Below are 13,067 nucleotides of genomic sequence, written 5' to 3'. Positions count from 1 at the left end.
ATTACAAAACACTTCAGGTCCTGCCATTGTGGGTATTGCTTCTATATTAGACTGTGTAGAACAGAGTGTCTGCCCTGCCTCCGGGATAATAAGCCATGGGGAGTCTGACATCGAAATGATAGATGATCTTATAAGAATGCAGGGGCGGAAGGAAGAGAAACACCCTGTAAACTAAGTGTGATTTCAGGACTCCCTATCTATACTAATATAATAAAGAGAGAGCCCAAACCTTTGAGGCGGGTAATCTCAGGAACTACAGCACCAATCAAAACACCCAATACAGTGTTGGAAAGGGCATTTGCAGCAGAAGGACATAGGCTATGCAGACGCCCACCATATACATTTAAAGGTAAAAGAACTGTGCCAGCAAAGTAGTCCCTTGTGGGCGTGTCTGCATTGTGCTGTGGGCGTGTGCTGGGGGGCGTGACAAACGCTGGGGGCGTTTGGTACATTCCGCCCTTCATGCCATGTCTCATATTGTGTGCTGTGGGCGTGTGCTGGGGGCGTGGGCGTGTGCGGGCGTGGGATTACGGAAAAAAAAGTGAGCGTTGTGCCCAATATTTTATTGTTTTTTCTTCCCAGGTTCTGTACATTCCAGCTCCGGGTGTCCACCCTGCTCCCTTTAAATACCCTGCACCCCATAATCATAACCCACCCTTACTCCTTAAAATACCCCACAAACCTTAAACACTAACCCATCTTAACCCTATAAATATACCATGTACCCCAAAACCCAAACCTATCCCTAAACCCTATAAATACCCCTGTACCCCAAAACCCAAACCTAGCCCTGAACCCTATAAATACCCCTGTACCTCAAAACCCAAACCTACGCCTGAACCCTGAAAATACCCCTGTACCCCAAAACCCAAACCTAGCCCTGAACCCTAAAAATACCCCTGTACCCCAAAACCCAAACCTACCCCTGAACCCTAAAATACCCCTGTTCCCCAAAACCCAAACCTAGCCCTGTACCCTAAAAATACCCCTGTACGCCAAAACCCAAACCTAGCCCTGAACCTTAAACACTAACCCATCTTAACCCTATAAATATACCATGTACCCCAAAACCCAAACCTATCCCTAAACCCTATAAATACCCCTGTACCCCTAAACCCAAACCTACCCCTGAACCCTAAAAATACCCCTGTACCCCAAAACCCAAACTTAGTCCTGAACCCTAAAAATACCACTGTACCCCAAAACTCAAACCTAGCCCTGAACCCTAAAAATAACCCTGTACCCCAAAACCCAAACCTACCCCTGAACCCTAAAATAACCCTGTACCCCAAACCTAGCCCTGAACCCTAAAAAAACCCCTGTACCCCAAAACCCAAACCTAGCCCTGAACCCTTAAAATACCCCTGTACCCCAAAACCCAAACCTACCCCTGAACCCTAAAAATACCCCTATACCCCAAAACCCAAACCTAGCCCTGAATCCTAAAAATACCCCTGTACCCCAAAACCCATACCTATCACTAAACCCTAAAACTACCCCTGTACCCCATAACCCAAAACTATATCTGAACCCTTAAAATGCCCAAACACCCCAAAACATATACCTCAGTACCCCAAAACATATACCCCTATACCCATACTTACCTTATCCAAACATTAAAAAAAACATGCTTTTACCATTCATTCATTTACAATGAATTTCGTTGTAAATGTATGTGTGGTAAAAGCATATAAAATGTAATGCCATGCGTTATAATGGCATGGTGGTGGATCAAACCCAGATCTTTTGACTGGGTGTGAGTGTTTGATTGGTTCAGATGCTCCGTCCATCACCACTCCCTTTTGTACCGGTTTTGGCCGCCATAAGTGTGGCAGGGCATGCTCAGACGTGAGTCCCTTGCTCACTTTGCCACTGGATTCAAGCAAGCCGGGCTGAAGACGGCTGGAATGCCAGAAACCGGTCCTTGGAAGCTTGTTTCCTGTCCAGGGAAGACATGGCTTGGCAGTTCGGGCTGGACTGTTCCCATGAGGCACAGGGTCAGACTGATTTGCATATAGCCATGTCTGAACTGGGGTGGCAGAGTGGGCTAAAGAACGGTGATGGATCAAACCCAGATCTTTTGACTGGGTGTGAGTGTTTGATTGGTTCAGATGCTCCGTCCATCACCACCCCCTTTTGTACCTCTTAAGTGCATCAGCAGTGCACTGTGAATCGGAGCGTTTCACAGGCCTGTCACAGATAAGAAATGCTATCAAAACGAAATCCTACAAAACAATATACTACTGGCCAGCAGCAATTCATACCCGGACAACGTCGGGACGGGCTGCTAGTAATCTTATAAGAATGCAGGGGCGGCAGGGAGAGATACACCCTGTGAACTAAGTGTGATTTCAGGACTCCCTATTGTTTTATAAATTCACTCTTGTAATGGCCCAAAGAAGGTGTTGGCATACTAGGGTGCACTGTAATACCAGCAAACAATGAAGGGAAAGGGTCAAGCAGGTGACCTCTCTCTTCAAGTGTGAGGATGGTGACATTTGAACTCACAGATTGCAGGTTCATCCAGGGAAGATGGTGTCCTCTGAAGTGAGTTAAGGATTCTCCCTACGGGAGGTTGGTGGCCTCTGCCTCAAGGAGCAGCATGTCTCTGAATATGGAATCAAACTCAAGGGCAGTCATTACTTTGATGAATAAGTGGGGCCTCTGGATTCAAGGGAAGTCAGATCTCTGATGACTGGGGCCAATGGATTCAAGGATGGTCAGGTCTCTGATGACTGGGGCCAATGGATTGAAGGATGGTCAGATCTGATGACTGGGGCCAATGGATTCAAGGATGGTCAGGTCTCTGATGACTGGGGCCAATGGATTCAAGGATGGTCAGCTCTCTGATGACTGGGGCTAATGGATTGAAGAATGGTCAGCTCTCTGATGACTGGGGCGATTGGATTCAAGGATGGTCAGATCTGATGGCTGGGGCCAATGGATTCAAGGATGGTCAGCTCTTTGATGTCTTGGTTCTGGCCTCTGTATTCTTCGGACGGAGGTTCCCTTACAAGCAGAGATGTGCGACAGTGTATACATTTTTTGACACAGAATTTGTTAAATTCCATAAACATTGTCTGGCATTCCACACAATAACAGTGTCAGAAGGAAATGTTTTTTCTGGGTTCTTGCATGACATTGTTTAAGCAAACGCACCCCTCATGTGAACACAACTCTCCAAATACCACAGGAGACTAGCACTAACACAAATTGTCTTTCTGCAAGACACTTTCATTGTAAACCACTCTCCCTCAGATATATTGTGAGACGTCTTCGGCAAGGTGCACTCTACTTAAAAAATGTTACGCAAACTTGCCACAGGTGACATTTTGATAAGACTAAAGAATTACACAAAAATGTAGGATTTCAGAAGCAAAACTAAAAGTTTGCCCCGCCCCAGTGGCAGAGGATCGTAGATGTCCCATGGAGTGCACTGATGGAAGTTCCCAGAAGAATATAGAGAGTGGGCGTAGCTCACAAAGGAGGTCTTGGAGAGCAACGATATAACTGACCCGTGACCCCATCAATTTATAATGTCGATTCATTATCTGCTACGTTCCTCTGTAGTCTAGACTTACACTGTGATATCCAATGTGTTTCCACAACCAATGCTGAAGGTTCTGCTGCTCGCCATCAATGAATGCATTTAGTGATGTTTTAATGAGTAAACACAAATAAAATAATGTTCTTTTTATAATTATTTGCCCGTGCATATTCTCTCAAGCCGAGGGACCGCCAATCTCTAGAGAGCACACAGTCAACTCTCAAATTTCTAGAGAGATGAAGGTCACCATGGATGCCGAGGGAAGCTCCTAATGTTAAATGTGATGTCAGAATATAAGGGAAGGGATTCCTTGGAGAGAATGTGATGACTTCTGAATCTGTCCAGCACCTTTACAATGATCATGGCCGGCATTGGAAGACAGGAGATGGGTCGATAGCTGCAAGGGTCTTGTTTATTAAGGGAAGATATTTTTTTATTGACGTTAGAGCCAACACTGCTTACAGACTGAATGGAATTCTCCTGACTGGCACATTATTTATTATTTGGATAATGTCGGCCAGTATTGGCCCAATAGTGTGAGCTGCAAGGATGGCAACTATGCGAGGGTAAGGGGTGCATGGCAAGCCCGATTTAGAGGTTTTGATCAGTTTCGTAAGCTCAAACATAGAAGGTGGCATGGAGTGGCTAAGAGAGGAACCCATATCAGTTTGAATTGGAAATAGCACAGCTGATGAGGATGTAGATGTAAGAGAGGAGAAGTTTTTGTAACAGTCTTCAACTTTGAGGCAGAAGGCCTCCGCCACAGAGTTACTAAAGGATTGCCTGCAGTATTTAGGCAAGGAGGAAGTGTCGTGGTGAGTTATTTGATAGCCGCAAACAGTTCTTTTGGGGAGTTTGCGTCTGCTTCAGTTTTGTTGGGGACGTAGGCCGATTTCTCCTTGCGTATCAGCGTCTTATATCTAGATAGACTTATCTTAAATTTGACCTTTTCTGAGTCACAGCATCTGACTCTCTCCATCTTTTCTCTTGTCTCCTGAAGACCTGTTTAAGGGCCCTTATGTCGTCAGAGAACCATAGGCAGGTAGATGATCTCATTTGATCTTGGTCCATGTCACAGGTGACAAGATGGTGCTGGCCAAGTCTGGCTAGATTGTCTTTCATTTTGCTGGAGACATTACAAGACCTTCATTATTATGCTAATCTAGATCCCACCATGGGCACAATATGGCCATTTAAGAAAAAATCATACGACCCAGGTGGGACTCGAACCCACAATCCCCAGCTTAGGAGGCTGATGCCTTATCCATTAGGCCACTGGGCCTTGCTTGAACGAAAAGATAAGAGAACAACCACATCTGAAGAAAATGACTAGTATCAAACAGCCTGCAGAGAGCATTAAGAGACTCAAAGATACATCTTAACAGCACACTGACCACATACACAGAGTCAGTATGCCAATAGGACGTAATTCAGGTGTGGTAGGGGTAAGAAGCCAGGAACAGAGATACACTGAAATTACAAAACACTTCAGGTCCTGCCATTGTGGGTATTGCTTCTATATTAGACTGTGTAGAACAGAGTGTCTGCCCTCCCTCCGGGATAATAAGCCATGGGGAGTCTGACATCGAAATGATAGATGATCTTATAAGAATGCAGGGGCGGCAGGAAGAGAAACACCCTGTAAACTAAGTGTGATTTCAGGACTCCCTATCTATACTAATATAATAAAGAGAGAGCCCAAACCTTTGAGGCGGGTAATCTCAGGAACTACAGCACCAATCAAAACACCCAATACAGTGTTGGAAAGGGCATTTGCAGCAGAAGGACATAGGCTATGCAGACGCCCACCATATACATTTAAAAGGTAAAAGAACTGTGCCAGCAAAGTAGTCCCTTGTGGGCGTGTCTGCATTGTGCCGTGGGCGTGTGCTGGGGGGCGTGACAAACGCTGGGGGCGTTTGGTACATTCCGCCCTTCATGCCATGTCTCATATTGTGTGCTGTGGGCGTGTGCTGGGGGCGTGGGATTACGGAAAAAAAAGTGAGCATTGTGCCCAATATTTTATTGTTTTTTCTTCCCAGGTTCTGTACATTCCAGCTCCGGGTGTCCACCCTGCTCCCTTTAAATACCCTGCACCCCATAATCATAACCCACCCGTACTCCTTAAAATACCCCACAAACCTTAAACACTAACCCATCTTAACCCTATAAATATACCATGTACCCCAAAACCCAAACCTATCCCTAAACCCTATAAATACCCTTGTACCCCAAAACCCAAACCTAGCCCTGAACCCTATAAATACCCCTGTACCTCAAAACCCAAACCTACGCCTGAACCCTGAAAATACCCCTGTACCCCAAAACCCAAACCTAGCCCTGAACCCTAAAAATACCCCTGTACCCCAAAACCCAAACCTACCCCTGAACCCTAAAATACCCCTGTTCCCCAAAACCCAAACCTAGCCCTGAACCCTAAAAATACCCCTGTACCCCAAAACCCAAACCTAGCCCTGAACCCTTAAAATACCCCTGTACCCCAAAACCCAAACCTGCCCCTGAACCCTAAAAATACCCCTTTCCCCAAAACCCAAACCTAGCCCTGAACCCTAAAAAAAACCCTGTACCCCAAAACCCATACCTATCCCTAAACCCTAAAACTACTCCTTTACCCCATAACCGAAAGCTATATCTGGACCCTTAAAATACCCAGACACCCCAAAACATATACCTCAGTACCCCAAAACATATACCCCTATACCCATACTTACCCTATCCAAACATTAAAAAAAACATGCTTTTACCATTCTTGCATTTACAACGAATTTCGTTGTGAATGTATGCGTGGTAAAAGCATATAAAATGTAATGCCATGCGTAATAATGGCATTGCGGAGTCATGGTACTTTCGTAATGAAAGTATGCGGAGTGTTGGTATGCGGAAAGAAAGTTGCGGAATAATGGGTGTTTTATCCTTCACTGGTAAGTACATTGGTGGCATGGCGGCCCACATCTCCAGCAACATACTCATATTTTTTCACCACCGATTTGAAAAATGCACAAGTTTCTCTCATTGACGGCCAGCACCGACATACACTTTTAGACACACCTCCCGCCACAATTCTAGAATTGCGAACTTTAGAGCTGGGGAGCTAAGTTCGAATCTCGGCATCAGCTCAACATCCTGTGATTCCAGGCAAATCGCTTTGTCTCCCCGTGCCTACCACAAATGAATGTGTTCTTCTGTAATGTAAATTGTGCTCATGCCATGTTGTCGAGTTCGCGCTATATAATATTGCAAGGAAAACTAAAGTAGGGAAACTCGAGTTCACACACTACTGAACGCGCACTCTTAAGTGCATCAACAGTGCACTGTGAATCGGAGCGTTTCACAGGCCTGTCACAGATAAGAAATGCTATCAAAACGAAATCCTACAAAACAATATACTACTGGCCGGCAGCAATTCATACCCGGACAACGTCGGTACGGGCTGCTAGTTCCTGATAAAAGAAGAAGTATGGACTGAGTCATGCTGTGACATGGCCTTCGTTTCTGTTTCACAAAATGTAATCAATGGCAAGAGAACAGTAAGGTGTAATCCATTTGGCGACTGTTTTGTAAGTGGTGGTGTGCGAGGCTGATAGGAGTGGGGGGACGGGGGAGCAGGGGAGCGAGCGAGTGGGAGGGAACCAGCATATGGAGTGTGACGAATGGGAGGGAAGGAGCATGGTGGTGTGCGAGGCAGATAGGGGTGGGGGGGCGGGGGAGCAGGGGAGCAAGCGAGTGGGAGGGACCTAGCATACGGGGTGTGAGTGAGGCCAAGCGAGCGCCTGGTGACATGTCGCCTGGTGACACGTGGCTGCCCCGCCATCCTCCCCAGGCTGCGGCCACCACCCTGCCCCGAGGACACTTCACCACAGATAAAGCTTTCAGAGGCTCTGAGCTCGTCTGTTGCCAGCTCCCTATTAGCCTCTCATCCGGACGGGGAAACACATGCCCGGCTTTCTAGGGGTAGGCGCCTTGAAGCTCAAAATGGACTGTAATCCTTAAAGCAGTCCTCCACAAAACAGGGGTGATAATATCCTAATAATGAAAAGAAACCATCACGAAGTCAGTTGAAAAAAATCAATGAAAACATTCATGGTATTCTGCAACAAAAACAATAAATTCCCTGTTGAAAATCCTCACAGAATCTTCCGTCCTTCATAGCAAATAAACAAAATGCTGAGACATGCGAGTGTCAATGAGCATCCCTTATCACTCAACGCCACAGCATCACTCAGCACCACTCAACACCACAGCACCACTCAACGCCACAGCACCACTGAACACCACAGCACCACTCAACACAACAGCACCATTCAATGCCACAGCACCACTCAATGCAACAGCACCACTCAACACCACTTAACACCACAGCACCACTCAACACCACAGCACCACTCAACACCACAGCATCACTCAATGACGAGCATCACTTAGCACCATAGAATCACTCTGCGCCACTGAATACCACAGCACCCCTCAACGCCACAGCACCCCTCAACGCCACAGCACCACTCAACGCCACAGCCCCACTCAATGCCACAGCACCACTCAACGCCACAGCACCACTCAAGACGACAGCACCACTCAACGCCACAGCACCACTCAACGCCACAGCATCACTCAGCACCACAGAAGCACTCAGCACCACTGAATGCCACAGCACCCCTCAATTCCACAGCACCACTCAATGCCACAGCACCACTCAATGCCATAACACCACTCAACCCCACAGCACCACTCAGCGCACAGCATCCCTCAACGCCACAGCATCACTCAACGCAACAGCATTACTCAACGCCACAGCATCACTTAATGCCACAGCACCACTCAACACCACAGCACTCCTCAACACCACAGTACCACTCAACACCACAGCACCACTCAACGCACCAGCATCACTCAACGTCACAGCATCACTCAGCGCCATAGAATCACTCAGCACCACTGAATGCCACAGCACCCCTCAACGCCACAGCACCACTCAATGCCACAGCACCACTCAATGCCACAGCACCATTCAACACCACAGCACCACTCAACACTACAGCACCACTCAACACCACAGCACTACTCAACACCAAAGCACCACTCAATGCCACAGCATCACCCAGCGCCATAGAATCACTCAGCGCAACTGAATATCACAGCACCCCTCAATGCCACAGCACCACTCAATGCCACACCACCACTCAACGCCACACCACCACTCAATGCCACAGCACCACTCAACGCCACAGCACCACTCAACACCACAGCACCACTCAACACAACAGCACCACTCAATGCCACAGCACCACTCAACACCACAGCACCACTCAGCGCACAGCAAACCTCAACGCCACAGCATCACTCAACCTCACAGCATCACTCAATGTTACAACATTACTGAACGCCACAGAATCACTCAATGCCACAGCATCACTCAACGCCACAGCATCACTCAGCACCACTCAACGCCACAGCACCAGTGAATGCCACAGCATCACTCAGCACCACTAAATGCCACAGCATCACTCAGCACCACTGAACGCCACAGCATCACTCAGCACGACTGAACGCTACAGCATCACTCAGCACCACTGAAGGCCAAAGCATCACTCAGCACCACTGAACGCCACAGCATCACTCTGTGCAACCATTCAATAACAACTGGTTCTAATATGTTCTATCAATGTTTCAAGCTTTATTACAAATGTCCCAAAAAGATGTTAATATTTCACTGCTGTTCTTGAATTTTCATCACAATAAAATACACTGAACATAATCTTCCCAAAAGTTATTTACTAAAGTTTAAACTATTGCCATTATAAATTACATTAACTTTTATTTAAGTATTAATTATTAAAAAAAATAAAATCCATTGGTATTTGTTATATTAATACATCTAAGTCATGTAAATACAACACATATTGCATTACAAATGTTATAGGTGTCACGTTTGCGAAAGTTAAAACTATTGGCATTTTAAATGACAAAGCTACTAATTTCGCTGTTTTAAAAACCAACACATCAATAAAATATTTGTCATTTACAATACCAATAGATCAAACTTTCTAATGCGAGACATATTGCATTGCAAATGCTTGTTTAATTATTTGCCCATGCATACTCTCTCAAGCCAAGGGGTGCCGATCTCTCGCGAGCACACAGTCAACTTTCAAATTTCTAGAGATACGAAGGTCACCTTGTATGACAAGGGAAGCTTCTAATGTTAAATGTAATTTCAGAATACAAGGGAAGGGATTCCTTTGAGAGAATGTGATGACTTCTGAATCTGTAGAAAGGTCTCTCTACAGTGTGGATGCGTTACCACTGAATTTAAGTAGGTTATCTGCAGAGATGCAGCCGGCCTTTGTATGCAAGGAAGAAAGCTTTCTAAATGTAGAAGAGGAACAGCTAAAGCGAAGGACTACACCACCTGAGCCCCAACCAGCAACACCTCTGCTTTACTAGAGTTGAGTTTGCGGCATATCATAGCCATCGGCAGACTGACTAGCTTGTAATTCAATCCTTGTCTTGATTTAACAGTCCCTCCCTATTGTTTTCTCCTCCTTATGACCTTCTCTGGTCCCTTTCCAAAAAAGAAACCTTCGTCTCATTTAGTAGGGTCTGTTCCCCCTCTATTTGCAGGGACACAGCTTTTCCCAGCCTCATTTACAAAGCAGTTGCCTTGACAACCGCTACAACTGAACAGAAACGTCAGACGAAAGCGTCATCGGGCACCCGCCCCTGAGCTTCGTTCTGATTGGCCCGCGGGTAGCACCTGACCGTAGCCACGCCCTACCAGGAAGTAGCGAACCGCTTACTTCTCTACGGTGGCCTCGCTTCGGATCACTCCACGGGGCATTACAGAGTGGAAACCAAGTAGGTTTAAAGGATAGACGAGCAGAAGCCGCAAGTAAGTAAGATGGGAACAGAAGTACGATGCTTGCCATGCATCCCTGATCCATACGCTTCAAGTAGCAGGCGTAATCTTAATTGCGTATGTGCTTCTCGCTTACCGCATTTTTCAGGTGACGGACACTTGCCGTCTTGGAACACTCGCTGCCCATGAAGCACCAATTTACCGCTTCACGTGTAAGCAATGCTATTACTTTCTAAACTGTATTCTTTACAGAACCGATCCGCTTTTTCAGGCACAATCTTATATTTAACGATCACTCTCAGTCATGCCTGGGCGTGTTGTGTGTTTGCCGCGTGAATGGTGACGATCGCTCTTCCACACCTCCTTTCCCCTCACAGATTTTTATCACTAGCATACGAATGTAGCTTCGTTTACCCCATCTACAATTGGTAAATAAGTCATTCTCGTCCAGCACATCCACGCTGTGGTAAATACCGCCTGAGCACTGCTGTCTTTTAACATAGACAGACCACTGGTACGACCTGACCCTGAGGTTATATTCACCACCTTAGCTCTGGTGAACCCACCCAGTGCACCATGCATTAAGTGTGTACCTTTGTTTTGTCTTTCCCGGTACGTAAACCCAACCCTATATATGTTTTTTCTCTTACAGGTTTTTTCCTGATCCAGGATAAAAACACATTTTTACACTAGACCATAATTTGTGGTCTTTATTTTGAACGAGGGCTGGACGCGCCTTAGCGTGTGCGTACCACCCCGCTCAAAAAACACGGTCCTGACGAAAACCAGTAGAATTTTTGAAAATGGTTGAAACATGTAGACCTAATTTTAACTAACTCACATAGCACACTACGCTATTTTTAGATTTATCACACTTCTCGAGACACCAAAGCCTTCCTAAATAGGCACTGGTGCCACATTATATATTTTTAACAGGGACAAAGCACTCAAGAATAAAGTCTTGTTGTGAGTAGTCTTGTCCCATTTTAAAACACTTTTCACTGTTAATTTTTTTCACATATAATAAAACAAAAACCCGCTCCACTGTAACCAGGTGTCGCAGCACACCCTATGGGCACTCGGCCTATGGGGTGGGACCCCAATGATGAAGCATGTCACCAACCAGGTTGGTGAGTGAGGGGTCTTCTCAAAAGGACAACTATTGTCCGGTCAAGGGTTGGGGCACTTATCGCTAACCTTAGCCTTATGCTCCAGATACAGAGGTAATTCCTGCACTGTATACTTTGCATTTAGGAGGCACTCCTCCATTGTTGTTAAAAACCTTTTCCCGGGGACCAGGAGTTCCCACTACACATAGCCTGTGTAATCTCCCTTACTCTCTCCTTTGATTTACACATATCTTCTTGCAGTCACAGATTCTGGTGGCAACATCCTTGTCCTCCATAGCAAGTGAAACAATGATTTGCGTGCCATCAGAATATGAGGTCACTGCAAAGCCATGAGATCGAATCAGTTCTGCCAAGGTGGTGACATATATACATATATATTATAGAGAGTAGGGCTAAGTGAGGACCCCTGGGGGACTCCGCAGGGAAGAGAGAAAGAAGTAGAGATAAAGTCACCAAGTCTTACTGATTGCTCGTGACCAGTGAGGTGCGAGTTTAACAACTCCCAACCTGGTCTGGTCACCCATATCCTACCCAAGAGATCCATCAGCAGCCTGTGATCTACAGTCTCAAAGGCTGCTGACAGATCAAGCAGGATCAGGGCGGCTCTGCTTCCCTGATCAAGTGACAAACTCATCTGCTCAGTCACTTTAATGTGGGCAGTCTCCATAGAGTGCTCAACACGAAAGCCGAATTGGGGGTGATGGAGCAGGGTGAAGAGCAAAATTTTGTTCTAACCTGTGAAGTTATTTTCAAATAATACATAACCTGACTAATAAGCATGTGGTGAAAAGTATTAAACAACTTAGTTTAAAATTGCTAACATTACACGTGGGATTAACTAATGTGCTTTATGTTGCATACGCGGAGAAGAAAATAATAAACTAACTTTGTCTATTGTCTTTGTCAGTATTAAATGCGGCTGATTAACTAATGGCATGTGCTTATTATGTGTGCTTATGTTATGTCTTTTGTGACAAAAGCCTTTGGAGTTCGTGCAGATCCTGAAGACAAAAAGTAAATATGTTGTTGCTTACATGTGCTTCGGCTAGGTAACATAATTAATATGGTTAATTATTAGAAGGGGGGCGGGTAACAGAATGGGTCTCAATTCTTTAATTAATTGATGTCTTGTGTTTGTTTAATAATAATTTCCAGAGTGAGGCCTAAAAAATGGCTCAGAAAAATATGGCTGACAGAAATGCAGACGTGAAAGAAACCTTGTCCAGAGTGGAGCCTTGTATTTACGCATTAAGATTTTTGCTGCATAAAACATTATTAATAAAAGGAAGGAAAAAGACTTCTGCTTGAATAAAATGTGCTCTCGGAGAAAAGGCCCAAGGACAGGATCCGTGATTGTCTGCCAAGGTTGGGAAGTAGAAAGTTCAGTGCTCGAAGAAGAAAGATACATATTTGAGGAAGTCAAATGTCACGGAAGAAAAGACAATGGGCTTATGTGAAGCCCGGACTTGATAATATTCAAAAATGACCTAATGGTGGACTGACAAGGCTCAGGCAA

At 45.6% G+C, this 13,067-nt stretch overlaps 1 non-coding gene across 1 annotated transcript; it reads right to left on the bottom strand.

Annotated features, from left to right (window-relative positions):
• Window positions 1–4,756: 4,756 nt before the first annotated feature.
• TRNAR-CCU (transfer RNA arginine (anticodon CCU)) lies at window positions 4,757–4,829 on the bottom strand. Its single transcript has one exon. It is a non-coding gene; the product is annotated as a tRNA-Arg (tRNA).
• Window positions 4,830–13,067: the final 8,238 nt, after the last annotated feature.

This window comes from Lissotriton vulgaris, chromosome 5 (assembly GCF_964263255.1).
Source record: "Lissotriton vulgaris chromosome 5, aLisVul1.2, whole genome shotgun sequence".
Lineage (NCBI taxonomy): Eukaryota > Metazoa > Chordata > Amphibia > Caudata > Salamandridae > Lissotriton > Lissotriton vulgaris.
The sequence above is the reverse complement of the archived record's forward strand: the minus strand, read 5'-3'. Positions and strand labels throughout refer to the sequence as shown.